The following is a 26,218-nucleotide window of genomic DNA, read 5'->3' as shown; positions in this document are numbered from 1 at the left end:
CAGACTAACCAAGAAAAGAGAAAGACACAAATTACTAATATCAGAGAAGACAAGCCATTACTACTGATCCTGTGGACATAAACAATGAATATTGTGAACAATTCTTTACCCATAAATTTGATAACTTAGATAAAATGGACCAATTCATCTAAAAATACAATTGACCAAAACTCACACAAGGATAAATAGATAATCTAAATAGGCCTATATCTATTAAAGAAATTGAACTAATAATAATAACCTTCTAGAACAAAAAGCACCAAGATTAGATGGTTTCCCTAGGGAATTCCACCAGGCACTTAAGGAACAAATGATATCAATTCTCTACAATCTTGTACAGAAAACAGAGGTAGAGTGAGCACTTCCTAATTCATTCATAAGCCCAAACTTTAATACCAAAACCATACAGAAAACATTACAAGAAAGAAAATTGCAGACCATTATCTCTTATGAACAGAGATGCAAAAATTCTGAACAACAACAAAATAGTGGGCTGTGGGACAATTTTGAAGCAGTTTATTATATACACAATTGGAGTTTCTGAAGCAGTAGATGGAAAAAAAACTGATAAAATAATGACCAAAAATATTCAAATTTGAAGAAAACCATAAACTTACATATCCAAGAAACTCAATAAACCTGAAGCATTACAAACATAAAATAACATTGCAGCAAAGAATTAAACTGTTCACCATAGATGATAAAGAGAAGATATTTTAAACAGCTAGCGTAAATATAAACATTAAAAACTGTAAAAAATATTAAGATAATTGTATATTTCTTATTGGAAACAAGATAAGTGAAAAGACATCGAAGCAACATCTTAAATGTACCAATAGAATCGTCAACCTAGAATTCTATGCCTAGCAAAAATATCCTTCAAAAGCAAAGATGAAATAGAGATTTGATTGTCATAAAAATGTTGACAGACTTAATCGCCAAAAACCCTCACTGTAAAAAGCATTAAAGTAATGTCTTCAGATAGAAGAAAAATGATACCAGGTGTAAATAGGAATCTATACAATGCGTGATGAACACTGAAAATGATAATTACAGGAATAAATAATACCAGTTTTTCCTGTTATTTAAATCAATTTAAAAGGTAATTGACTATTTAAATACAAATAATAACAATGTAGTATGGAGTTTATAACATAGGTAGAAGTAAAATGTATGACAATAATACTAAGATTGGGAGAGGAGAAATGGAAGTACACTATCCTAAAGTACTTGTAGCATAAAGTAAAGTGTTATAATACATCTGAAGGTAGACTGTGATAAACTACAGATGTAAACTTTAAACCATAATGTAACCACTAAAATTATAAAATCACTATAGCTAGTAAGCCAACAAAGTAGATAAAACTAAATCATAAAAGCAAATTCATTTCATCCAAAAGAGACTGAAAAAGAGAAAACAAGTGAGATAAATAGAAGACAATAGCAAGATGATCATTTTAAACATAACCATAGTGATAATTACATTAAATATTAAAGGTTTAAATAATTCAATTAAGAAGCCAATTGTCAGATTGAATAAAAAAATCAGAAACAAATATATGCTGTCTGCCAAGAATATGTTTTTAAAATAGACACAAGTAGGTAAAAAGGAATGTATTAATGGTTCTAGAGAGGTTTAGAATTAGTCAATTAAAATTAGCACTTAATAATGTGTTCAATATCCAGTGGATTCTTCTAAGAAATAGTTCTTAATAGGTTTTCTGCTGTTTAGTTAGGCAAGCTTCATATGGTTTATAAAATAGTTGAGTGTCTTTTTCTTATGATTTCAACATCTTCACTATGTTTGGCTTACTTAAGGGCATCAATTCTTCTTTTGTAATGATTAGAGTTTTGGTCTATCCCCTACAAGGTGGGTTATTTGGATATGAGCTCATGCAACACTATAGGTAGCTTAAAGGTGTTTATGGGAATACATTTCTCTGACATACTAACAGTGAAGATCAATGTGAAGATTGATCTTAAGGAGGTGACAAGGTAAGCAGAACAGCTGACTGCAATTTGGTTTAAAAGCTGATGTGTGTATTGTTAAAACGGCCATAATGCTCAAAGCAATTTATACATTAAATGCTATTCTTATCAAACTACCAATGGCATTCTTCATCAAATTAGAAAAAAAAACTTAAAATTCATATGGAAAACTAAAAAAGCCCAAATAGCCAAGGTAATTATAAGCAAAAAAAAGAAAGCTGGAGGCATCTCATTACCCAGCTTCAAACTATTCCACAAGGCTATAGTAACCAAAACAGCATGGTACTGGTACAACAACAGACATACAGACCAAGGGGACAGAAGAGAGAGCCCAAAATAATACTGCACACCTACAACCATCTGATTTTTGACAAAGTTGACAAAAACAAGCAATAGGGAAAAAACTGCCTGTTCAATAAATGGTTAGCCATATGCAGAAGATCGAAACTGGACCCCCTTCCTTACACATACATAAAAAGTCAACTCAAGATAGATCAAAGACTTAACTATAAAACCTGAAACTATAAAACCCTTGAAAGTAACATAGGAAATGCCATCATGGACATAGTCTCTGTCAAAGATTTCATCATGAATACGTCAAAAGCAATCGCAACAAAAACAAAAATTAACAAATAGGACCTAACTAAAGAGCTTCTGCACAGCAAAAGAAACTATCAACGGTGTAAATGGACAACATACAGAATGGGAGAAAATTTGTGCAAACCATGCATCTGACAAAAGTCTAATATCCAGAATGTATAAGAAACTTAAATTAACAAGCAAAAAACACAAACCCCAGAAAAAAAGTGGGCAAAGAGACACAAACAGACGAAGACGTACACCAGGCCAACAAGCATATGAAAAAATGCTCAACATCACTAATCATTAGAGAAACGTAAATCAAAACCACAAAGAGCTACCATCTCACAACAGTCCATTTTGTCTTATTAAAAAGACAAAAAATAACAGATGCTGGTGAGGTTGCAGAGAAAAGGGAATGCTTATATACTGCTAATGGGAATGTAAATTAGTTCAGCCATTGTGTTAAGCAGTTTGGCAATTTCTCAAAGAACTTAAAACAGAATTACCATTCAACCCAGCAACCCCATTATTGGGTATATACCCAAAGGAATGAAAGTTATTCTCCTACAAAGACACATACACATGTATGTTCATGGCAGCACTATTCACAATAGCAAAGACATGGAATCAATCTAAATGCTCATCAGTGATAGACTGGATAAAGAAAATATGGTACATATATACCCTGGAGTACTACACAGCCATAAAAGTGAATGGGATTATGTCCTTCATAGCAACATGAATGGAGCTGGAGGACATTATCTTTAGCAAACTAATGTGGAAACAGAAAACCAAATAACGCATGTTCTCACTTATAAATGGCAGCTAAACATTGAGTACATATGGACACAAAGAAGGGAATAACATACACCAGAGCCTACCTGAGGGTTGAGGGTGGGAGGAGGGTCAAGATTGAAAGACTACCTGTAAAGTACCATGCTTATTACCTGGATGATGAAATAGTCTGTATACCAAACCCCTCGACACACAGTGTACCTACATGGCAAACCTGCACGTGTATATCTGAACCTAAAATAAAAGACAAAGTAAAAGCTGATGTATTAGCCCAGAATGTTTAGGATGATTCTTTAGCATTTAGCAGTCAGGCATTTTTTACACACTCTTTCAACCCAGTTAAAACTCTGCAGTCCCATCAGCCTGAGTTCTCACAGGAGTAAGAAACATGTCAGAAGAAGAAGATTCAAAATGTACTCTCAGTGGTCATACTGAGATATTTGGCTTTTAAAAAGTGATTATAAAGTAATGAATGGTGAATGAGTTTTAGAAGAGACTTGAACAATATAATGAACTCTAAAAATTTTGACATTTCCAATATGTCTAGAAATTAATATAGGATTTTAGATAGTAATTCTCATATTTTATCTCATAGACTCTAGAATTGGTATACATTTAATGGTGAGCTGCTTTTGCATTTCCAAGTTTTCAATATTTCCATCTATCACAAAAGAGGCAAAAGAGCAAATAACTACAACAAATCTATGCTCAAATCTATATTTAATGTCAGAGAGCTCTCTCTTTGCTGTATTTTATTGGACATTTGAGACAGGTCTTGAGAGAAGGTCCAATTGTTTCTTTATAGTTATTTTTTGTGTCTCTATATATGCTTATTGACTAATGTATCATCACACTTTACTTTTATTATAGCTTCCCTCTTATGTGACTCTCCCTTTGTGTTTTCTCAAGTTTTGGTGGAATTTCTCCTTATCTTGTAAACAGATATGTTATTAAACCAAGATACGAGTGAGTGTGCAATCCTTTGTATGTATTTCTCAAAAAGGAAAATGCTTTTAGTTTGCTCTTTTAATCATTCAGACTACACTCATTCATTTACTCATTTTCTTTCCCAGGCCTGAGTGGGGTGGTTGAATGAACTAAGAGTTCAGATGATGACTCTTGTATAGAACAAGCTATTTAAGATGATTACACATGTAACCTTCATATTACTGGTCCCTAGGTCTACAGTAATTACTGTCATCAAATTTAGAGTTAGACATTGATTTGTCATTGTTATTACTGTTGCTTTGGCATGAAGAGGTAAAAGGTTCATAGTATAGAAAGCTGCTTCAAACCAGAATTTGCAGGCTCAGATCTTAGTGTTTGCCTTAACATGGTCTCTGCTTTCTTACCATATTCCAACCTTTTTCTTCACACCTGTCTAATTACCGTTATAACTAGTAATTTCAATCAAACTCAAAATATATCTACCGTTACTGTTAAGGAGACTAGCAGATGTTAAAACAGACAGCCATCTAATTGACAATTGCTTTCTAATCAAAGTATTTTGAAAATGATACTTCATGGAGAAAAAAATGGGCAAATATTTTTTAAAAGTATATACTTGTCTTGCAGAAACCTACACAGATTCTTACAAGAATGCCATGTTGTCAAAATCTTTTCTTTATAATTATCCCCTGAAACAGAGGTCCCCCTTCTTGGGTACATGGATGGGCTTCAAGGGTAAAAGTACCTGAGCTATGTACAATTTGTGTGTGAGTGTATGTGTCTGTGCGTGTGTGTATAAGTGTGCATGTTTTCATTATTCTGGAGAGTGGGTCTATAGTTCCCGTCATATTTTTCAAACATCAACATAGCAAATGCCCCTCGTGTGCTCTTCCAAACTCCCTGAGCCCCACCTTGTACCTCGTCACTGCTCTAGGCCCAGCTCTGCACTGGTGTTCATAAGCTTTTTGCTTGTGCAACCTAAAAACATTTCATCTTAGGTCACACCTCTATGTCTTCCATTTTTCCCTGCCACCATCGGTACCCCTCTGGCATTCAGGTCCATGGGCCACTGCTGACCAATAGGTATCAGGAGCGAACAGAACAATGGTTCCCTGTTTTATCTCCAAAGGAAAAGTTCTGATTTCCCTGTCATGACATTTCTAAGAAGACCTTTTTAGGCTTCATGCATGACCAACTCAAAATACATTTTTGTGTCAGGCTTCTCTTGTTTCCTGTATCACGCTCTCGTCCCACTGTTGCTTCCAGCAATCACATTCTCAAATAAGTGATTGCCACACAAGCCTCTGTCACAAGCTAAGACACCTAATGTCTTGGAAAGTCTTAAGGTCCACTATCCAAGGACCTACACAATTTCCCACTTTGGTACCATATAGTCCAAATGTTTTGTTTAACAGGACCCAATAACTGTGGCATCTGAATTTACCTATAATGTATGCTTAGTGTGACCTAGTAAAATTTCCTCTCTAATTTAACTTTGAGGCTCTTTGTTTATAAAAATTCTGAAGTAAATTTTATCTTTGTGCTGGGCGCAGTGGCTCACGCCTGTAATCCCAACACTTTGGCAAGCTGAGGCAGGTGGATCACTTGAGTTCAGGAGTTCGAGACAAGCCTGGGCAACATGGTGAAGCCCCATCTCTACTAAAAATACAAAAATTAGCCGGGCGTAGTGGCGGGCACCTGTAGTCCCAGCTACTTGGGAGGCTGAGGCAGAAGAATCATTTGAACCCAGGAGGCAGAGGTTGCAGTGAGCTGAGATTGTGCCACTGCACTCTAGCCTGGGTGACAGAGTGAGACTCCATGTCAAAAAAAAAACAAAAAAAGAAAATTTCTCTCTGAGTGACACAGAAATACTCTAATTATCATGACATCAAGGAACCTAGTTTGTCTACAGTTCACCATTGCCCATGGCTTTTTCTTTGCCTTATTTCTCCATAACCAGACTATATTCATTCACTACTGCTTTATTAAATATGTCTCTTCAGGAATGTGGTAAACAAAATTATAAGATGATGCCCAGTGACCCCATACTCTTATATAACTCTCTCCCCTTCAGTGTAGGCAGGATCTGTGGATGTGATGGGATATCACTCCCTGATTATGCTTACGGTGAAGATACAAGTGTTTTGCAGATGTTACCAAAGGCCCCCATCAATAGACCTTGAGTTGGTCACAGGGAGATTATCCTGGGTGGGTCTGATTTATCAGGTGAACTCTTAAAATAGGATGTAGGGCTTTCCTGAGCTGAGAGACTCTCTCCTACTACTCTTGAAGAAGTCGATCTGAGTTTTACAGCTTCAAGGAAATGAATTGTGCCAACAACTACGTGAGTTTGGAAGAGAATCCTGAGCTTAGACGAGAGTGTGCCTTGGCCAACATTGATTGCAGCTTTGTGAGACCCTGAGGAGAGAACCCAGCTAGGCTCTACCCAGACTCCTGACCCACAGAAACTATGAGATAATAACTGTGTGTTGCTTTAAGCTATTAAGTTTGTAGCACCTAGCTACACGGCAATAGAAAACTAATACATTGCACTTGTCACATAATTTTTGTTTACATTAATGCTTCCTGCTAGGCAAAACATTCCTAAAGGGCATGACTATGTTCTTTTTATCTTGGTTTCACCAATATCTAGCGAAATGCTTATGTATAGTAAATATTTAATAAACCTTTAGTTAATAAATGACTGATGATTAACATTCTGAAATGAAAAGAACAAAAATAGCCATTTAGATCTTTGTAGTGCCTTTTCATATTAACTCTGAAATTTCAAATCTCAGCATGTCTTGAAAAATTGTATAAAGTACTTTCAGTTTTCAAACTTCTTTCATGTATGTAATATTATTCTGAGCTGCGCTAATATTACCCATGGCAAACAAAGGTGCTAGATCCCTGGGGGCCTTGACAATTTCAAGAAACATCCCCAGGCCATACTTCAGTTCTATAGTATTGCTCACCAAAATTAATGGAGCAGATCTTTACAGAAATCTGAGACTCTGGTGTGACCTTGCCAAATTGGTGTCAGGTGCTCAAGATGGAAAACTGAAGGAAATTTAAATCTTGAACATAAATTTCTTAGTCTTAAAAAGGGATAAAACAGCATACATAAGTCTACCATACTGAATTTTCCAGATATTAATGTTTAATGCTTAATCTCTCTACATAGCTCAGGAACTATTGAATGAATTAATATTTCTAATGCACCTAAAAGTACTTTGATTAAAGATATTAGAGAAATACAAAAATATGAACTTCTAATAAGATGACAGAATTGTCTAAAATATGAAAAGCATTCATCAGTTGAGAGTATAGAAATTTTAAAAAGATAGTACAAATATGATTTTACATGGAGAGGCTTTATTTTTAAAGTCCCCAACCAAAATTAATTACTTGAAATTGTTTTTCTTTTGTATCTGTTATTCTTGCTCTTTCTTGAAGAGGAGATAACTGAAGATCAATCTAGCTGTACAGATGATAGAAAAGAGAATAAACCATCTTTTTAATAAATATGGTGAGTTCAGACTTTCAGACTCAGAAACCATACCCTTGGATACAGCAAGTTCCATATCTGTACTTTCTTTAATTTTAATAAACATATTTGAAATTACACCTTGATACATTGATGTGGCCATGATTACAGAATTAACTACTTAGGAAGTAACTATCTTATCTATTTTGAAAGCTTGTCATTATAGTTCTGTTGAAGCCTCAAACCCCTAGGCATAAATGCAATACCGAGATCAGAGGTAAAATTCTCAAAAGAAAAAAAAAAAGGCTATTTTGTAAGTGAGAGATAAAAAGTTATTACAGGCTTACCCTTTCTCATGTCAATTTCTTAAATGTGAAAAATATCCAATGAACCCATTAAATACATTTTGACAGAGTAACAGCAGGAGGCTTGTTGACCTTTCACCTCGTATTGATTTCCCCTTCAGTCATTTTCCTTGGTGATTTCCACTTTTCCTGCATATATTTTGCCCCCCAGTCCACTCTCCACATGCCACTTCTGTAATCACTTGCGATGGAAACCCATACAAAGCCATGAGCTACACTGACACTTTTGGAGAACCTTGAAAATTATGCAGCCACATCACTCATGTCTATCAATAAGTTCCTCAATTGGCAAATATTTTTATAAAACATAGACACACTTGCCATCTCAATGATGCAGCTGAGCACATAAACACTTGGGTGAGTCAAAATGATTATTAATTATTATTTATTCATATGCTCATCAATTCCACCAGCATTGATTAGTGGGCCAATCTAGTTATGACACCAAAATGGAGACCCAAGGAATAGAAAGGAGGTGAAGAGCAACCTTCTCCCAATCTAGTAATAGAAAAATCCTATGTATGTAAAATAACCAGGAAAAAAACTCACGGTAAGAAATAAGTAACCAGGGTGTCATTTATAGGTGCTAGGCAGTTGAAATCAAGTGAGGAATCTGAGTGAGCTTACTTAACCCTAAAAGAATCAAGAATAAAACTAGAAGAGGCTAGAGTTGTTCTGATTTTGTTTTCTGAAAAGCATGATTATATGTCACATCTGTTTTCAGTAAAGAATAGTCAGGGGATATTCAGCAGAAGATGTTAATAAGCAGGGTCAGACTCAGTAACCCTGCAACAGAAGCTCTAGTGAAAGGCAGAGATGGCCAGGGTAGGGAGGGAAGGACATGTGAGTTGTAAAAGTACTTTAAAAATAATCTGCATCCGCCGGGCACGGTGGCTCACGCCTGTAATCCCAGCACTTTGGGAGGCCAAGGCAGGTGGATCACGAGGTCAGGAGATTGGGACCATCCTGGCTAACACGGTGAAACCCTGTCCCTACTAAAAATACAAAAAATTAGTTGGACGTGGTGATGGGGGCCTGTAGTCCCAGCTACTCGGGAGGCTGAGGAAGGAGAATGGCATGAACCCGGGAGGCAGGGCTTGCAGTGAGCCAAGATCATGCCACTGCACTCCAGCCTGGGTGACAGAGCGAGACTCTGTCTCAAAAACAAACAAATAATAATAATAATCTGCATCTGTTATCTGCAAGGTAGAGTAAATCTCCAAAAGGAACATGAGTCAAAATTAAACGTTTGGGGCCTGGTGAGAATCATGTTAAAATTTTGCACCCTTGTTGGCTTTGTGTGTTACCTTGTTGAGGTTGTGGACATTCTTCTCCAACATGTGGCTCTCTTCCTCTGGTTTCCTTTGTGCAGTGATTTTAAAACAGTTCGCCAGCCTCCTCACTCCAAGAAAAGCAAAGTCATTCCACATAGCGTTAATATGCATTACAAGTTTGGTTGAAGATTTCTTATGGAGAAGGAAGCACATGTTTATATGAGAAAGAAACTCTTACAAATTCAGAGGCATTGCAGGCTCTTGCCTGGGTCCCTCTTTGGCTGCTAGTCACAGGGGCTCCTTCCCTCCATCCCTTTTGTGTGTGCAGTGTCCATGGCCTCCTTATGTCCGCTTCTGGCTCATTGGTCTTGCCTAGCTTCTCTAGGTTATCTGTCCTCTTTTTATGCAAAGCACCTCAGCTCTGACTTAGCTCCAGGCTGTCATGCCAACCAGCCTTACCAGCTGTCAAATAAAGAAAAAGTGGAAAAGTAACTCCTGCTGCTGCACCACAGCGTCCATGGGGACCGTTGCCTTTGATTGATATGGGCCCTCTTTCCTCAACATCAAAGATCAGGACCACAAGTTCCACCTTATGGGACTTGAGGCCCTCAAGTCTCATATAATGGCAGCAAAGGCTGTAGCACATACGACGAAAACACCACTTGGAAAAAAGGGGCTTCATAAGATGATGGTGGATAAGGATGGCGATGTGACTGTAACTAATGATGGGGTAACCATCTTAAGCGTGATGGATGTCAGTCATCAGATTGCCCAGCTGATGGTGGAAAGGTCTAAGTCTCGGGATGATGAAATTGGAGATGGAACCACAGGTGTGGTTGTCCTGGCTGGTGCCTTGTTAGAAGAAGCCCAGGAGTTGCTAAGACCGAGGTATTCATCCAATCAGAATAGCTGATGGCTATGAGCAGGCTGCCTGCTTTGCTATTGAACACCTGGACAAGATCAGTGATAGCATCCTTGTTGACATAAGACACCAAACCCCTGATTCAGACTGCAAAAACCACGCTGGGCACCAAAGTGGTCAACAGTTGTTACCAACAAATGGCTGAGATTGCTGTGAATGCCATCCTCAACAGATATGGAGCAGAGAGTTGTTGACTTTGAGCTTATCAAAGTAGAAAGCAAAGTGGGTGGCAGCCTGGAGGACAATTAACTGATTAAGGGCGTGATTGTGGACAAGGATTTCAGTCACCCACAGATGCCAAAAAAAGTGGAAGATGCTAAGATTGTAATTCTCACATGTCCATTTGAACTACCCAAACCAAAAGCAAAGCATAAGCTGGATGTGACCTCTGTAGAAGATTATAAAGCCCTTCAGAAATATGAAAAGGAGAAATTTTAAGAGATGATTCAACAAATTAAAGAGACTGGTGCTAACCTAGAAATTTGTCAGTGGGGCTTTGATGATGAAGCAAATAACTTCTTCAGAACAACTTGCCTGCGGTTTGCTGGGTAGGAGGACCTGAAATTGAACTGATTGCCATCACAACAGGAGGGCAGATCATCACCAAGTTCTCAGAGCTCATGGCCAGGAAGCTGGGCTTTGCTGGTCTTGTACAGGAGATCTCATTTGGGACAACTAAGGATAAAATGCTGGTCATCGAGCAGTGTAAGAACTCCAGAGCTATAACCAATTTTATGAGAAGAAGAAATAAGATGATTATTGAGGAGGCAAAACAATCCCTTTACGGTGCTTTGTGTGTCATCTGGAACCTCATCCATGATAATCATGTGGTGTATGGAGGAGGGGCTGCTGAGATATCCTGTGCTCTGCCAGTTAGCCAAGAGGTGGATAAGTGCCCCACCTTAGAACAGTATGCCATGAGAGTACTTGCCAACACGTTGGAGGTCATCCCCAAGGCCCTTTCTGAAAACAGTGGCATGAATCCCATCTAGAGTATGACCAAAGTCCAAGCCAGCCAAGTGAAGGAGATGAACCTTGCTCTTGGTGTTGACTGTTTGCACAAGGGGACAAATGATAAGAAGCAATAGCGTGTCATAGAAACCTTGATTGGCAAAAAAGCAACAGATATCTCATGCAACACAAATGGTTAGAATGATTTTGAAGACTGACAACATTCATAAGCCTGGAGAATCTGAAGAATGAAGACATTGAGAATACTATTTAGTAAGATCCATTACTGTGATTAAATAAATGGATGTCTTGTGATGCGTCTACGGTTATTTATTACATCCTTTTTCAGACCCTGTAGATGCTACAATAAAAATTGCTGTTTTGTAACCATAGTTTCACTTGTTCAAAGATGTTTAATTGTGGGCGTACTATCAAATTGCCAGGTTAGCACCTGTCTCTTTAATTTGTTGAATCATCTTTTCAAATTTCTCCTTTTCATATTTCTGAAGGGCTTTATAATCTTCTGCAGAGGTCATGTTTTTGTATTCGTTATATTAAGGGAATCTCTTTAAACAAAAAAAAAAAAAAAGAAAGAAAAAGCTACCAGGATCCACCTGCTTTCTAAGTCAATGGGAGATTGCACATTAAGGATACTAATGTCCTTACCCAAATATTTCGCTGCCGCATAAGGTTTGGAATCATGGAGAGATACTAGTAATTTAGCCTTAATACAGAAAGTACAATAGGATGGAAGGTATTCATATTCTTAATCCATTCCCTTTCCCATTTCTTCAACAAATACCTCAAAGTTTCCCTTTTCTTCACAAATCCCTATTATGAACTGAATGTTTATGCCCATCCAAGCCCTAACTCCCACTGGGACTGTATTTGGAGATACTGCCTGTGAGGAGGTGATAAATGTCAAATGAGGTAATAAGGTGGGGCCCTAACCCAATAGGGCTGGAGTACTTAGATGAAGAAGAGACGTCAAAGCTCTCTCTGTCTGCCATGTGAGGACACACAAGAAAGCAACCATCTGCCAGAGACCCCTCACCAGAAACCACATAGGCTGGCACCTTGATCATGGATTTCTAGCCTCCAGAAGTCCTCCTCTCTTCCTTTTGCATGTGCAGTGTCCATGGCTTCCTTATGTCTGCCTTCTGGCTCATCTGTCTTGAGATATAAGCCAGGAAGCAGATATAAGAAGAAATACAACTTTTGTTGGTGAAGCCGACTAGTTTGTGGTATTTTGTCATAGCCACCTGAACAGACTAATACAATCTCCTACTCCACAATCTCTCCATTCATTGTTAGCAGATAACCTTGCATCTCGCTTCACTGCAAAAATTGAAGCCTTTAAGTATTAATTTCTTCAACTACCTCCTACACTACCTACAAAAGTCTCTCCTTCCACCTGTTCTTTCCTGCTTCCCCCATTTCAGTGAAAGAGTTAACAGCACACCTGTTCAAGGCACATTCCCTCACTTTGCATTGAGATCCATCCCCTCTCACCTTTGAGCTGATAGCACTCTCCTGCTTCAAGCCCTCCCATGACCACCCATTGCACCTTAAATAAAATTCAACTTCTTAAGATGGACTACAAAGTACTGTGACCTCACCCCCTAACTATCACCCCCCGACCTCATCTCCCACCACAATGTAGTTGTTGAATCACTGTGGCTTCTTTCCGTGTGCTAGTCACACCAAGCTCATGTCTACCCTATATGCATACATTAGTTATCATTCTATCTAGAATGCTATTCCCCAGAGCTTCCGTGGCTAGCTCCTTGTTTTCATTCAAGTCTCAGCTCAAATGTCAGCCCTTTGAAAAGAATATCCAATATAAAGCCTTTCTACAGCAAGAAATAAAAGTAGACCTTCCATTCTCATCACATAACTCTGAAATTACTTTTTATTTCTCTGAAATGCCTATTCTCCTTCATTTTATTGGCTGTCTTCACCCAATAGAGTATAATCTCCAAGAAAACAGACATCTTGTCTACTATTCACTTCTATGTCCTCAGTTTCCTAAGGCAATGACTGGTACCAGTATAGCTTCTGAAATCACTGGCGAACCCGTCATGGCCTCTCTCCCGTATTCCCAGCTGATCATCCCTGTGGTTATTTTTTCTCAGCATAAAAACATACTCGAACATTTCCCATTCTAAAAGCAAAAATTTCCATCTGACCACACATCTCCTATTAGCTGCCTGCCTATTTCCTTCCCATCACGGCCACGCTTCCTTAATGAGGACACTAAACCACTTATTTCCACCTTCTCAATACCCTTTCACTCCACAACCCACTATAATCTGGCTTTACTATCAACCTACCCACCCCGATATCTTTTACTAAGATTATAAGTGACCACCAGATTGCCACATCCAAGAGATCCTGTTCTTCCCTCATCCTGCTTGACCACCTGGGACATTTGATTTGCTTGACTATCCTCTTTTTTCTGAGACTCTCTCCTTCAACTTTAATGAAGCCACATTCTCCTAGCGTTTCTTTATTTACCTTATCTTTATTGACTTTTTCTTTTCCTACGTGGGTATCTTTTCTACCACACTTTAGGAAATGCAGTTCTAGTGCTTCTAGGGGGCCAGCAGGAAATGTACAGGTATAAAAAACCTGCAGGCAATTAGCAGGAGGTGATGGGGACTATGAGGGTGTGCAAATGTAGCCTGTGCATTAAATGTTGGTGTTTCTTGAGGCTTGTCTTTGGGTTTATTATTTCTACTACATACACTCTGATTTGATAGCCTTACCCACAACTACAACTTCAAATACCACTGATACTTCTTCAATTCCAGAGCCTCTATATAGCATAGAGATTTATGACACAGGTAGAAGTTCAGAAATATATGAATTTGAGTCCCTTCTCAGCCATATACCAGATCTGTGGCATTAGGTAAATAACTTTACTCTGAGCCACAGTTTCCTTATATGTAAAATGAGGATGTCAGTAGATATTCTTATGAGTCTTCTGAAAGGAAATTCATGCATGTAACATGCTTAGCACAGTATCTAGCACAGAGTAAGTACTCAGTGAAAGTTAGCTTTTTGGTTGAACCTCTCTGTGGAGAAGGCCAACAGACAATTCAAATTCAACATTTCAAATCCACAATTATCTTTCTTGCACAGCTTGATCCTTGCATCACAGGCACGACAATTTATGCAGTGTCCAGGCCAGAAGCCAGGAATCATTCTAGAGTTCTTCTTTTCCAGCTCTGCCCCATCCCACCCAGATGTTTATCTCTAAGAGGCCCAGACATTTGACCTGCATTACAGCTTATCAACTCTATACCCTTTCCTTCAGTTCTTCCATACCACGTCTTTGCTTCTTCTGGCCTTACTGAGGAATAATTGACAAATATGGTGAACAACATGATGTTTTGATATCTGTATTCATTATAAAATGATTACCGTAATCAAGCTAATTAACATAACCATCACTTCATATAGTTATCCTTTTTGTGTGTTTGAAATGAAAACATTGAAGATCTACTTTCTTAGCAATTTTCAAGTATACAATGCATTATATTAGCTGTAGTCACTATGCTGTACAAGAGATCTCCAGAACTTATCCTGTCTCACTGAAACTTTGTACTTTTAGAGCAACAGCTCCCCATCGCCTCCACCTGGCCCCTGGCAATCACCATTGATTTTTTCAGATTGCATACATTAGTGAGATCATGCGGTATTTGTCTTTCTGTGCCTGGTTTATTTTACTTAGCATAATGTCCTCCAGGTTCATCTATGTTGTCACAAAATGGCAGATTTCCTTCCTTTTTTTTGTATATATATATACACACACATACACACACGCACACAAGAATCTTATTCAGCTTCACACACAATAGAATATGTGTTCACATATATGTGTTATATATATGTGTACATATATGTGTCTGTGTATATATATATGTATGTATATGTATGTATATATATATATATATATATGTATCACATTTTTGGGTCCATAATATTCCATTATGGGTGTGTACAGAGTATTACAGACCAAAAAAATGTGATATGCACAAACACATACACATGTATATATTATATATATGCATGTGTGTATATTATATATATAATCACATTTTTGGTCCATTTATCTGTTGATAGATATATAGGTTGAGTCTTTATCTTGGCTATCGTAAATAATACTGCAATGAACATGGGAATGTAAATATCTCTTTGACATACTGACTTCATTTCCATTGGATACATAATCTGTTGGGCATGGCTGGATCATATAGTAGTTCTATTTTTAATTTTTAAAAAATCTTTTTAGTGTTTTCCATAATGGCTGTACTAATTTACATTCCCACCAACAGTGTGCAAGAGTTCCCTTTTCTCCACATCCTTGCCAACACTTGTGATCTTGTGATCTTTTGTCTTTGTCTTTTTGATTTAGCCATTCTAACAGATGTGCTTTGAATTTTCATTTTCCTGATGACTCCCGTTGTTGAAAATTTTTTTCATATGTCACATGCCACGTGACATTTCGCTCAAAAATGAACCACACATACGACAGTGGTCCCAAGAGATTACAACAGAGTTGAAAAATCCCTCTTGCTTAGTGTCCCATAGCCATCATCGGTCATAGTGTAACACATTACTCACATGTCTGTGATGATGTTGGTATAAACAAATATACTGAGATACCAGTTACATAAAGAGCAGTATATACAATTATGTATAGTACATACTTGATAATAGTAATTAATATGTTACTGGTATATGTATTTACTATACTATATTTTTGCCATTACTTTAGAATGTACTCTTCCCATATATATATATATATATATATATATATATATATATATACACACTGTAGAACAGCCCCAGGCAGGTCCTTCAGGAGGAATTCCAGAAGAAGGCATTGTTATCATAGGAAATGACAGCTTCATGCATTTTATTGCCCTTGAGGAACTTCCAATGGGACAAGATGTGGAGGTGGAAGACAGTGATACTGATGATTCTGACCTTGTGTAGGCCTAGGCTAATGTGTGTGTTGTGTCTTCATTTTTAACAAAAAAAAATTATAAATGTAAAAAAGAAAACAAAGGAAAAAAGCTTATAGAACAAAAATATGAAGAAAATATTTTTGTACAGCGGTGTAATGTGTTTGTGTTTTAAGCTATGTATTATTACAAGAGAATAAAAAGGTTTAAAAACTTAAAAAGTATGTAACAAAAAGTTACAGTAAACTAAGATTAATTATTGATGAAAATTTTTTAACAAATTTGTGTATCCTGAGTGTACAGTCTACAATAATTGACAGTAATGTCCTAGGCATTCACATTCACTCACCACTCACTGACTCACCCAGATCTATTCATGGTAGGTGCCCTACACAACTTACCTTTTTAAAAATATTTTATGCCATAATTTTACTGTACCTTTTCCATGTTTAGATATGTTTAGATATCTAAACATGGGATATCCAAACACATCTAAACATGGAAAAGGTACAGTAAAATATTTCATCATGTTACATTAAATGCCTACCATTGTGTTACAATTGCCTACAATATTCAGCAGAGTAGCATGCTATAAAAGTGTGTAGCCTAGGAGCAATAGGCTATATTATATAGCCTAGGTGTGTGGTAGGCTGTGCCGTCTAGATTTCTGTAAATACACTCCATGATGTTCATACAACAACGAAATCATCTAAGGATGCATGTCTTGGAATAGTGTCTCAGTCGGTAACTAACACATGACTGTATTTGTATGAAAAATTTGTAAGATTTGTATGTCTTTGTTTTAGTTAGTTTGTGCTGCCATAACAAAATGCCACTGACTGGGCAATTTATAAATAACATTAATTTACTTCTTACAGTACTAGAGACTGGGAATTTTAAGTGACCAGCAAGTTGCATGCCTGATGAGGGCTCAATCTCCACTTTCAAGATGGCGGCTTGTTGCCACATCCTCTGGAGGGAACAAATGCTATGTCCTCATATAGCAGAAAGGACAGAAGAGCAACACAGTGCTTCCTTCAACTTTGATTTCTTCTATAAGGATGTTAATTCCATTTATGAGGGCACCACTTTCATTATTTAATCTCCTCCCAAAGGCCACCTCTTCATGGTGTTGCATTGAGAATTAAGCTTCAGCTTGAATTTAGGAGAGAACAAAAAACACTCAAATCACAGAAGTCTTCTTTAAAGATATGTCCATTCAGGTTCTTTGCCCATTTTACAACTAGGTTACTGTTTTCTTGCCATTGAGTTGTTTGAATTTCTTACTTATTTTAGATATGAATCTCTTATCAGATATATGGTTGGCAAATACTTTCTCCCATTATATAGGTTGTCTCCTCACTGTTGATTGTTTCCTTAACTGTGCAGAAGCTTTTTAGTTTGATGCAATCTCATTTGTGTATTTTCACTTTTGTTGCCTGTGCTTTTGGGGTAATAGCCAAAATTTCATTGCACAGATCAATGTCAGATCTTTTTCTTTGTTTTAAGGTAGTGACAGCTTCAGGCTTTACATTCACGTCTTTAGTCAATTTTGAGTAGGTATTTGTATATAGTATGAGGCACAAATCCAATTTTACTCTTTTGTATGTGAATGTCCAGTTTTCCCAACATCATTTATTGAAGAGATTTTCCTTCTCCTACTGTGTGTTCTTGGCCTCTTTGCCAAAGATAGATTTACTGTAAATGTGTAAATTAATTTATGGGCTCTCTATTCTGTTCCATTGGCCTTGCATCTATTTTTATGATAGCAACATGCTGTTTTGATTATTATAGCTTCTGCAGTAGATTTGGAATGAGCAAATGTGATGCCTCCAGCTTCGTTTTTTTTTTTAACTCAAGATTGCTTGGGTTATTTGTAGTCTTTTATGGTTCCTTACATACTTTAACATTTATACTTATCTCTTACTTATTGCTATTTCTGTGACATATGCCATTGAAATTTTGATAGAGATTGCGTTGAATTTGTAGACTGCTTTGAGTAGTATGAGCATTTTAACAATATTCTTCAATTTATTTTAACACTGTTTTATAGTTTTCTGTGTACAAATCTTTCATCTCCTTGGTTATATGTGTTCATAAGTATTTTATTTTTTGATGGTATTGTAAATGGGCTTTTTTCCCCAGGTTTCTTTTTTGGATAGTTCATTATTAGTGCACAGAAAAGTTGCTGACTTTTGTATATTGATTTGTGTCCTACAACTTTACTGAATTCATTTGTTAGTTCTAACACAGTTTTGGTAATGTCATTAGAGTTTCGTGTGTGTGTTTATGTGTGTGCACATGCATGTGTGTGTGTTTTTATATACATGTACATATATATACTTACATGTAAAATATGCTATCTTCAAATAAAGACATTTTTACTTCTTCCTACACAATTTCTTTCTCTTGACTTAATTGCTCTGGCTAGGACCTCCAGTACTATTTTGAGTAGAGCTGGAGATAGTGGGCATCCTTGTCTTGCTCCTGACATTAAGTATTTCAGCTTTTCACTCTTGAGCATGATGTCAGCTGTGGGCTTGTCATATATGGTTTTATTATATTGAGGTACATTTTTTTCTACACGCAATTTGCTGAGAGGTTTTTTTTTTTTAACATGAATGGATGTCAAATTTTGTAAAATGCCCTTTTTTACGTATACTGAGTGACCATATGATTTTTATCCTTCAGCCTGTTAATGTGTATTCCATTTACAGATTTGCACATGTCGAATAAGCCTTGTATCTCAGGGATAAGTTGTATTTGATCATGGTGTATGATCCTTTTAAAGTGCTGTTGAATTCAGTTTGCTAATGTTATTTTGAGGGTTTTTATATCTGTGTTCATCAGAGATGTGGTTGTGTAATTTTCTTTTCTTGTAGCATCCTTGTCTGGCTTTGGGATCCAGCTAATGCTGGACTCATAAAATTAGTTTGGAAGTGTTTGCTCCTCTTTAATTTTTACCATATTCGTAATCTAGTCTTTATCATTTCTTCTCCAGATTACTGCCATGGCCCCTTAACTGAACTCTTTACCTCATGTGTCAACCCCCTTCAATCCATTCATTCTCTACATCTTTGTCAAAGTAATGCTTCTAAAATGAAAGTTTAATCATGTCACTCCTCTGCTTGGAAACATTTCAAGTCTTTCTCCCTCCCCCATTACCCCAATGTAATAAATAATACATTTCTGATCTGGACCTTGTTTTTACTTGAAGTATTACCTTCCATTGTTCTTCAGCCTGAACTCTTGCTTTAGCTATTCCCAATGACTTTGACCTTTTTGTTGCATGTTTCACTCTTCTAGGAATGCCCTTCCATGCTCCTCTATCAGGCTAATTGCTACCTATCTCAGTTCAAGCATTGCTGCTTCTGGAGGCCTTTCCTGGCATGCCAGCCCAATCTCCCCTGGAGCATGCCTGGTGAACAGTGCTGTTTCAATTATAATGAATGAAAACAGAGAGAAAAATTGACATTACTGGGTGAGAGGAAGGGCTAATAGTTTGACCTAAAAGATTTGACATTCTTTTATTGTGACCAAGAGTGAGAAAAATGAAATCAGTGAGTAGTATGCAGATAAGAAGAGAGATCTAACTGGATGATTTTAGTTTAAAATACTTGTCATTTGGAAAAAAAAAATAAAAAGCTTAAGTAAATGATCGTATAGCATCTAAATCATATCTGAATAAAATAATGTGCTAGACTGATATGCAGACACTTATAAATGACTTAACCATATGCTTGACAACTCAGACTGCCTGAGAACTGAGGAAAGCCTATCAGAATAAGTTATAGGAAAACTTAGATAATAAGAATTCATAAGGGTCAGCTAGGTTGTTGATATGGTTTTGCTGTGTCCCCACCCAAATCTCATCTTGAATTGTTGCTCCCATAATTACCACGTTTTGTGGGAGGGACCTTGAGGGAGGTAATTGAATCATGGGAGCAGGTCTTTCCCGTGCTGTTCTCATGACAGTGAATAAGTCTCACAAGATCTGATGGTTTTTTAAAGGCAGTTCTCCTGCACACACTCTCTTGCCTACCGCCATGTAAGACATGCCTTTCTCCCCCTTTGCCTTCTGCCATGATTGTGAGGCCTCCCTAGCCGTGTGGAACTTTGAGTCTATTAAACCTGTTCTTTAAATAAATTACCCAGTCTCTGGTATGTTTTTATTAGCAGCATAAGAACTGACTGATACAGTTATTTATTTAGGTTAGTTAAAATATCTTTGTTAGGAGATGAGCTAAACTCTTTGAATAAAAATATATACTGCCACTTTAATATTTATTATGATTTAACTCAACTATGTGATTATTATTACTATTTTTAACTTTTATTGTAGGTTTGAAGTACATGTGCAGGTTTGTTATATTGTTACATTGCACGTCATGGGGGGTTGGTGTACAGATTATTTTGTCACCCAGATAATAACCACAGTACCCAACAGACAGTTTGACCTTCACCCTCCTCCCAACTTCTACTCTCAGACCCCAGTGCCTATCATTCTTTCATTTGTGCCCATGTGTACTTAATGTTTAGCTCCCACTTATAAATGAGAACATGTAGTATTTGGTTTTCTGTTCCTACATTAGTTTTCTCAGGATAATGGCCTCCAGCTCCATTCATGTTGCTGCAAAGGACATAAGGTCATTCCCTTTATGGCTATGTAGTATTCCATGGTTCAACTATATGATTAAAAAATATTTAAACATACTTCAAGATTTCTCATGTGCTTAGGCAAGTTATTACTGCATTTATAAAAGTTTATATACACATTTTGATAGGACGTATGTTTGTGGATGTATACTGACTTTGATATATCACACACATATTTGTGTATGAATACAAAATACATTTTAGCATTTTTCTATATTTTAGGAAAATGCTGTATCTATTAGCACAACGTTTTTCAAACTGTGGGTCCCCATTAATTACAGGTTCAAAAGTCAACTTAGTGGGCTTTGACCAGAATTTTAAAAAATGAATAAAAATAGAATCAATAAGAAAATCTCAGCGTAACACATACTAAAGCTTTTTTCACACATGAGTGGCGGTTAACATGTTTGAAGAATACTTAGGCTTAGAAAGAAAATAAATTTGGAGCATGTGTGGCCTGTGAGGTCTCTTACTTCTCAGCCAGTGTTGAAAGCAGCTTGAAAACACCATGCCCAGCACCATTTATTAAATAGGGAATCCTTTCCCCATTTCTTGTTTTTGTCAGGTTTGTCAAAGATCAGATAGCTGCATCCCTTCCTTACACCTTATACAAAAATTAATTCAAGATGGATTAAAGACTTATATGTTAGACCTAAAACCATTAAAATCCTACAAGAAAACCTAGGCAATACCATTCAGGACATAGGCGTGGGCAAGGACTTCATGTCTAAAACACCAAAAGCAATGGCAACAAAAGCCAAAATTGACAAATGGGATCTCATTAAACTAAAGAGCTTCTGCACAGCAAAAGAAACTACCATCAGAGTGAACAGACAACCTACAGAATGGGAGAAAATTTTTGCAACCTACTCATCTGACAAAGGGCTAATATCCAGAATCTACAATGCACTCAAACAAATTTACAAGAAAAAAACAAACAACCCCATCAAAAAGTGGGCAAAGGACATGAACAGACACTTCTCAAAAGAAGACATTTATGCAGCCAAAAAACACATGAAGAAATGCTCATCATCACTGGCCATCAGAGAAATGCAAATCAAAACCACAGTGGGATACCATCTCACACCAGTTAGAATGGCCATCATTAAAAAATCAGGAAACAACAGGTGCTGGAGAGGATGTGGAGAAATAGGAACACTTTTACACTGTTGGTGGGACTGTAAACTAGTTCAACCATTGTGGAAGTCAGTGTAGCGATTCCTCAGGGATCTCGAACTAGAAATACCATTTGACCCAGCCATCCCATTACTGGGTATATACCCAAAGGACTATAAATCATGCTGCTATAAAGACACATGCACATGTATGTTTATTGCGGCACTATTCACAATAGCAAAGACTTGGAACCAACCCAAATGTCCAACAACAATAGACTGGATTAAGAAAATGTGGCACGTATACACCATGGAATACTATGCAGCCATAAAAAATGATGAGTTCATGTCCTTTGTAGGGACATGGATGAAACTGGAAAACATCATTCTCAGTAAACTATCGCAAGGACAAAAAACCAAACACCGCATGTTCTCACTCATAGGTGGGAATTGAACAATGAGAACTCATGGACACAGGAGTGGGAACATCACACTCCGGGGACTGTTGTGGGGTGAGGGGGAAGGGGGAGGGACAGCATTAGGAGATACACCTAATGCTAAATGACGAGTTAATGGGTGCAGGAAATCAACATGGCACATGGATACATATGTAACAAACCTGCACATTGTGCACATGTACCCTAAAACCCTAAAGTATAATAATAAATTAAAAAAAAAAAAAAAGAAAACACCATGCCCCTTTCCAGTTCATGCACAAAGACACCCATAATGCGTGGGGCATGCCAGCTTAAACCTGTAATTTCAGCACTTAGGGAGGCGAAGGCAGGAGGATTGCTTTTGACCAGGAGTTTAAGACCAACCTGGTTAACATAGCAAGATCCCATGTCTCAAAAAAATAAATAAATAAATTAGCTGGACATGGTGATGTACACCTGTGGTCCTAAGGTGGCTAACGTGGGAGCGTCACTTGGGCCCAAAAGTTTGAGGTTGCAGTGAGCTATGATTGCACCACATTTGGCAATGAGGACTCAATAACCTGTTTGCTTTCTTTTCTCTTCTAGTTGCTAGCAAGTGAGAGTTGAATTCGACACACTATTGATTTTCCACATGGCCTCCTTATCATTCTCCTGATTGCCCCCACCCTTTCCTTTTCCCCAAACCCACTAACTTATTTAATTCCTATTTGTGTCTTCACTAAGTCTTTATTCCTGTGATTTTATTATAAGCACCTCAAAATCTTTCTGAAAGTTAATGCTCCTAAGTAATTCATGACATAGAAGCATCCATTCAACTTATGAGTGACCCTACAAAACTGTAAAAATAACCCTGTAGAAAAATTAGGATATCCTTTACTATTTCCTATGGACAACTTGCAGGAAAATATGTAGGTGTGACTTCATAGTCATGAGACGAATACTTCTTCAATCGACGTAAATTTCATTTTGTGTAATTTCATTGCGATTGTCAAAAGTTGGATAAGTTTAGCTGTCTTACCTGAAAGAACAGTCAAAAAGGGACAATATGAACTTTTTTTTATTTTTTATTATTATACTTTAGGTTTTAGGGTACATGTGCACAATGTGCAGGTTTGTTACATGTGTATCCATGTGCCATGTTGTTTTGCTGCACCCATTAACTCAATATGAACTTTTTCTTGTGCAACAGTAAAGTGCCTCTCTCATTTCATACATTTTAGGTGGCAATTAAACAAAAGCTGAATGAATTACCTTCATTTGATTGTAAAAAAAACCAAACTTATAATGCATCTTCTAGTGAAAATTTTCAGATGTGATGACTGCGAGAATTGCCAGTTTCTTGGTGATCCTTAAGGATGTTTGATCTTACATACATGTTAAGGAGCCTGGAAATCCCTATTAAAGTTTTAACAGTAATTTTGAATACTCATTCATTATACAAAACTAGAAATCATGCATCATGTTTACTAGACTTCGACATTGTCCTCATCACTACTAGACCTTCTTGGAAATGATTACCAGGCCTGAATTGATTACTAAGCCTGACAGCATCATGTCCCAATAGAGATAATGTAGGTAGATATTTCCAGATTCATACAATTCTAATCAGAAGGTGATAGAATCTGAGCTAGCCCAAAGGAGTTTATCAAGCCACTACTATACCTGATATCTTATTCTAGTTTTTAATTAAGGCTGCTAATTATTCAGAATAGCACCCTTTCTCTATTTTTTAATAATGTAAACAACAAGAAGCTGATCTGAGACCACCATCTCATGACCTGCCTGAGACAGAGTTGTGAGAATGCTAATCTATGTGGAAATAACTAGATTCCAGTTCTCTCCGTAGCAGTGGCGTTGCTTTTAAAAAAAATTAAAGAAATGTCAAAATGAAACAATGTAAACAGTCATCATTACTGCAGTTACTCATATGAGATAGAATCTTGAGCTTCCAGGAGTTTTGGTTTAATCTCTTACAGAAAGAGAAGTTGTATTTTGGTTCTTCCGCAGCACCTAGATGCTGATTTCCAGGCCTCTTCAACGGAAATAGGAATGTGGTTGAAGAATTCTAAACAATTTTAGACAGGTGTTGAAAGACTTCAGCCGAATTAAATTTAAAGGAGTTTAATTGAGCAATGGATGATTCGTGAATTGGGAAGCCCCCAGAATCATAGCAGATTCAGAGAGAGTCCAGGGGTCAGAACAAATTTATAGACAATAAAAGTAAAGTGATGTACAGAATTGAAAGTGAGGCATGGAAACAGCTAGATTGGTTAGAGCTCTGCATTTGCCTTATTTGAACACAGTTTGAATCTCAGTGGTGTATGAGTGGTTGAAGTACAGCTGCTGGGATTGGCCAAGACTCAGCTATTGTTACAGGCGCACACTCCTCTAAGTTAGGTTTTCAATCTTGTCTGCCTATTAAGTTAGGTTGCAGTTTATCTGCAAGGAGTCATATAGAGAAGTATGGAATCCTTCTCAGGCCATATTTAGTTTGCTTTAACACAGATGTGTGGTTTAACATATATCTACTTTTGCAGGCACAGGTTCTGCTGACTGTATATGTGACCTCGCCTTTTGCGATGTCAGGAAGGATGGGGAGAAATATCAAATTCCACAAAGGCCATGAGGGACAGGGCTGTTTGCTTCATTAAGTTAATTGAGTATGGTGAGATGACTGTGATACAGGATCATAGAGCAGCTCATCTCTCCAGGCAGGGCTGCCAGATTGAGCAAATCAAAATGTAGGATATCATTTAAATTCAAATGTCAGAAAACCAATAAATACTATTTTAGTATAAGCATGTGCTAAATTATTGCAATTATTTGCTGTTTATCTGACATTTTAATTTAACTAGGTGTCCTGTATTTGATCTGGCAATCTTAGGAGGTGAATAGAGTTTTTAACCAGTTTAGGCTTTTTTTAAGTCTAATTTAAGTTTTTATGGAAAATATTTCAGGTTGTCAGAATCTCTATTTGCCAATAAAATATGAGCATACACATGGAGGTACAGACAGCTCCCACCTGCCCTTGCTACAAGCAGAGGGAGTGGATTGAAGAATGAGGCATTGCTTTGACTTCCTTCTGTAATTCTTCAGGTGTTAAACATATTGATAGTCCCCAATAAAATAGTCCAAAGGGATAGTATTTTAGTGGTCTCTAATTCTAATAATGCATTTTGTTTAAAGACAATTTTTGTGAGAGATATTTAACTCAGGCTGTATGTTCTAGTTGCATTAAAAACATGTATAATATCAAAATATTTGTGTTTGTGGCATTTAAATATGTCCACATAAGCACATACTGTCATTTGGCTTGGAATCTTTGGTTCAGACTATGAATGATTTCAAGTTTTCAAACTGCTTGGTCTCAGAATAACTAGCACAGGATTATATTTTTATACACTTATGGAAACTATAAGGATTTTGCTTTTAAAGTGAATTTTTTGAATTTTTTTTCTCACTATGATAATGTTTCACAATTTACAGTGTCCAGCCACTTTGCATACATTATCTTGGCTCATGCTCTCTGGACCCTGTGAGTGAGATAGTGTTATCTTCCTTTTAGAGAAAGGAAACTCAAGCTAAGCATCTTGCCTAAGGTCATTGGACAAAGAGGTGACAGAGGCAAGAAAACCCCTCAGGTCTTCTGACCCCAGTGCGCTGCTCTTTCTGTTAGGTCAAGCTATGGTCTCAGTAATGAGACTAAAATTTAAACCTTGGATAC

At 37.1% G+C, this 26,218-nt stretch overlaps 1 pseudogene; it reads left to right on the top strand.

Annotated features, from left to right (window-relative positions):
• The first annotated feature begins 9,928 nt into the window (after positions 1 to 9,928).
• On the top strand, positions 9,929 to 11,642 carry LOC129463667 (T-complex protein 1 subunit epsilon-like; annotated as a pseudogene).
• The last annotated feature ends 14,576 nt before the right edge of the window (positions 11,643 to 26,218 follow it).

This window comes from Symphalangus syndactylus, chromosome 15 (genome assembly GCF_028878055.3).
Source record: "Symphalangus syndactylus isolate Jambi chromosome 15, NHGRI_mSymSyn1-v2.1_pri, whole genome shotgun sequence".
Classification (NCBI taxonomy): Eukaryota; Metazoa; Chordata; class Mammalia; order Primates; family Hylobatidae; genus Symphalangus; species Symphalangus syndactylus.
The sequence above is the reverse complement of the archived record's forward strand: the minus strand, read 5'-3'. Positions and strand labels throughout refer to the sequence as shown.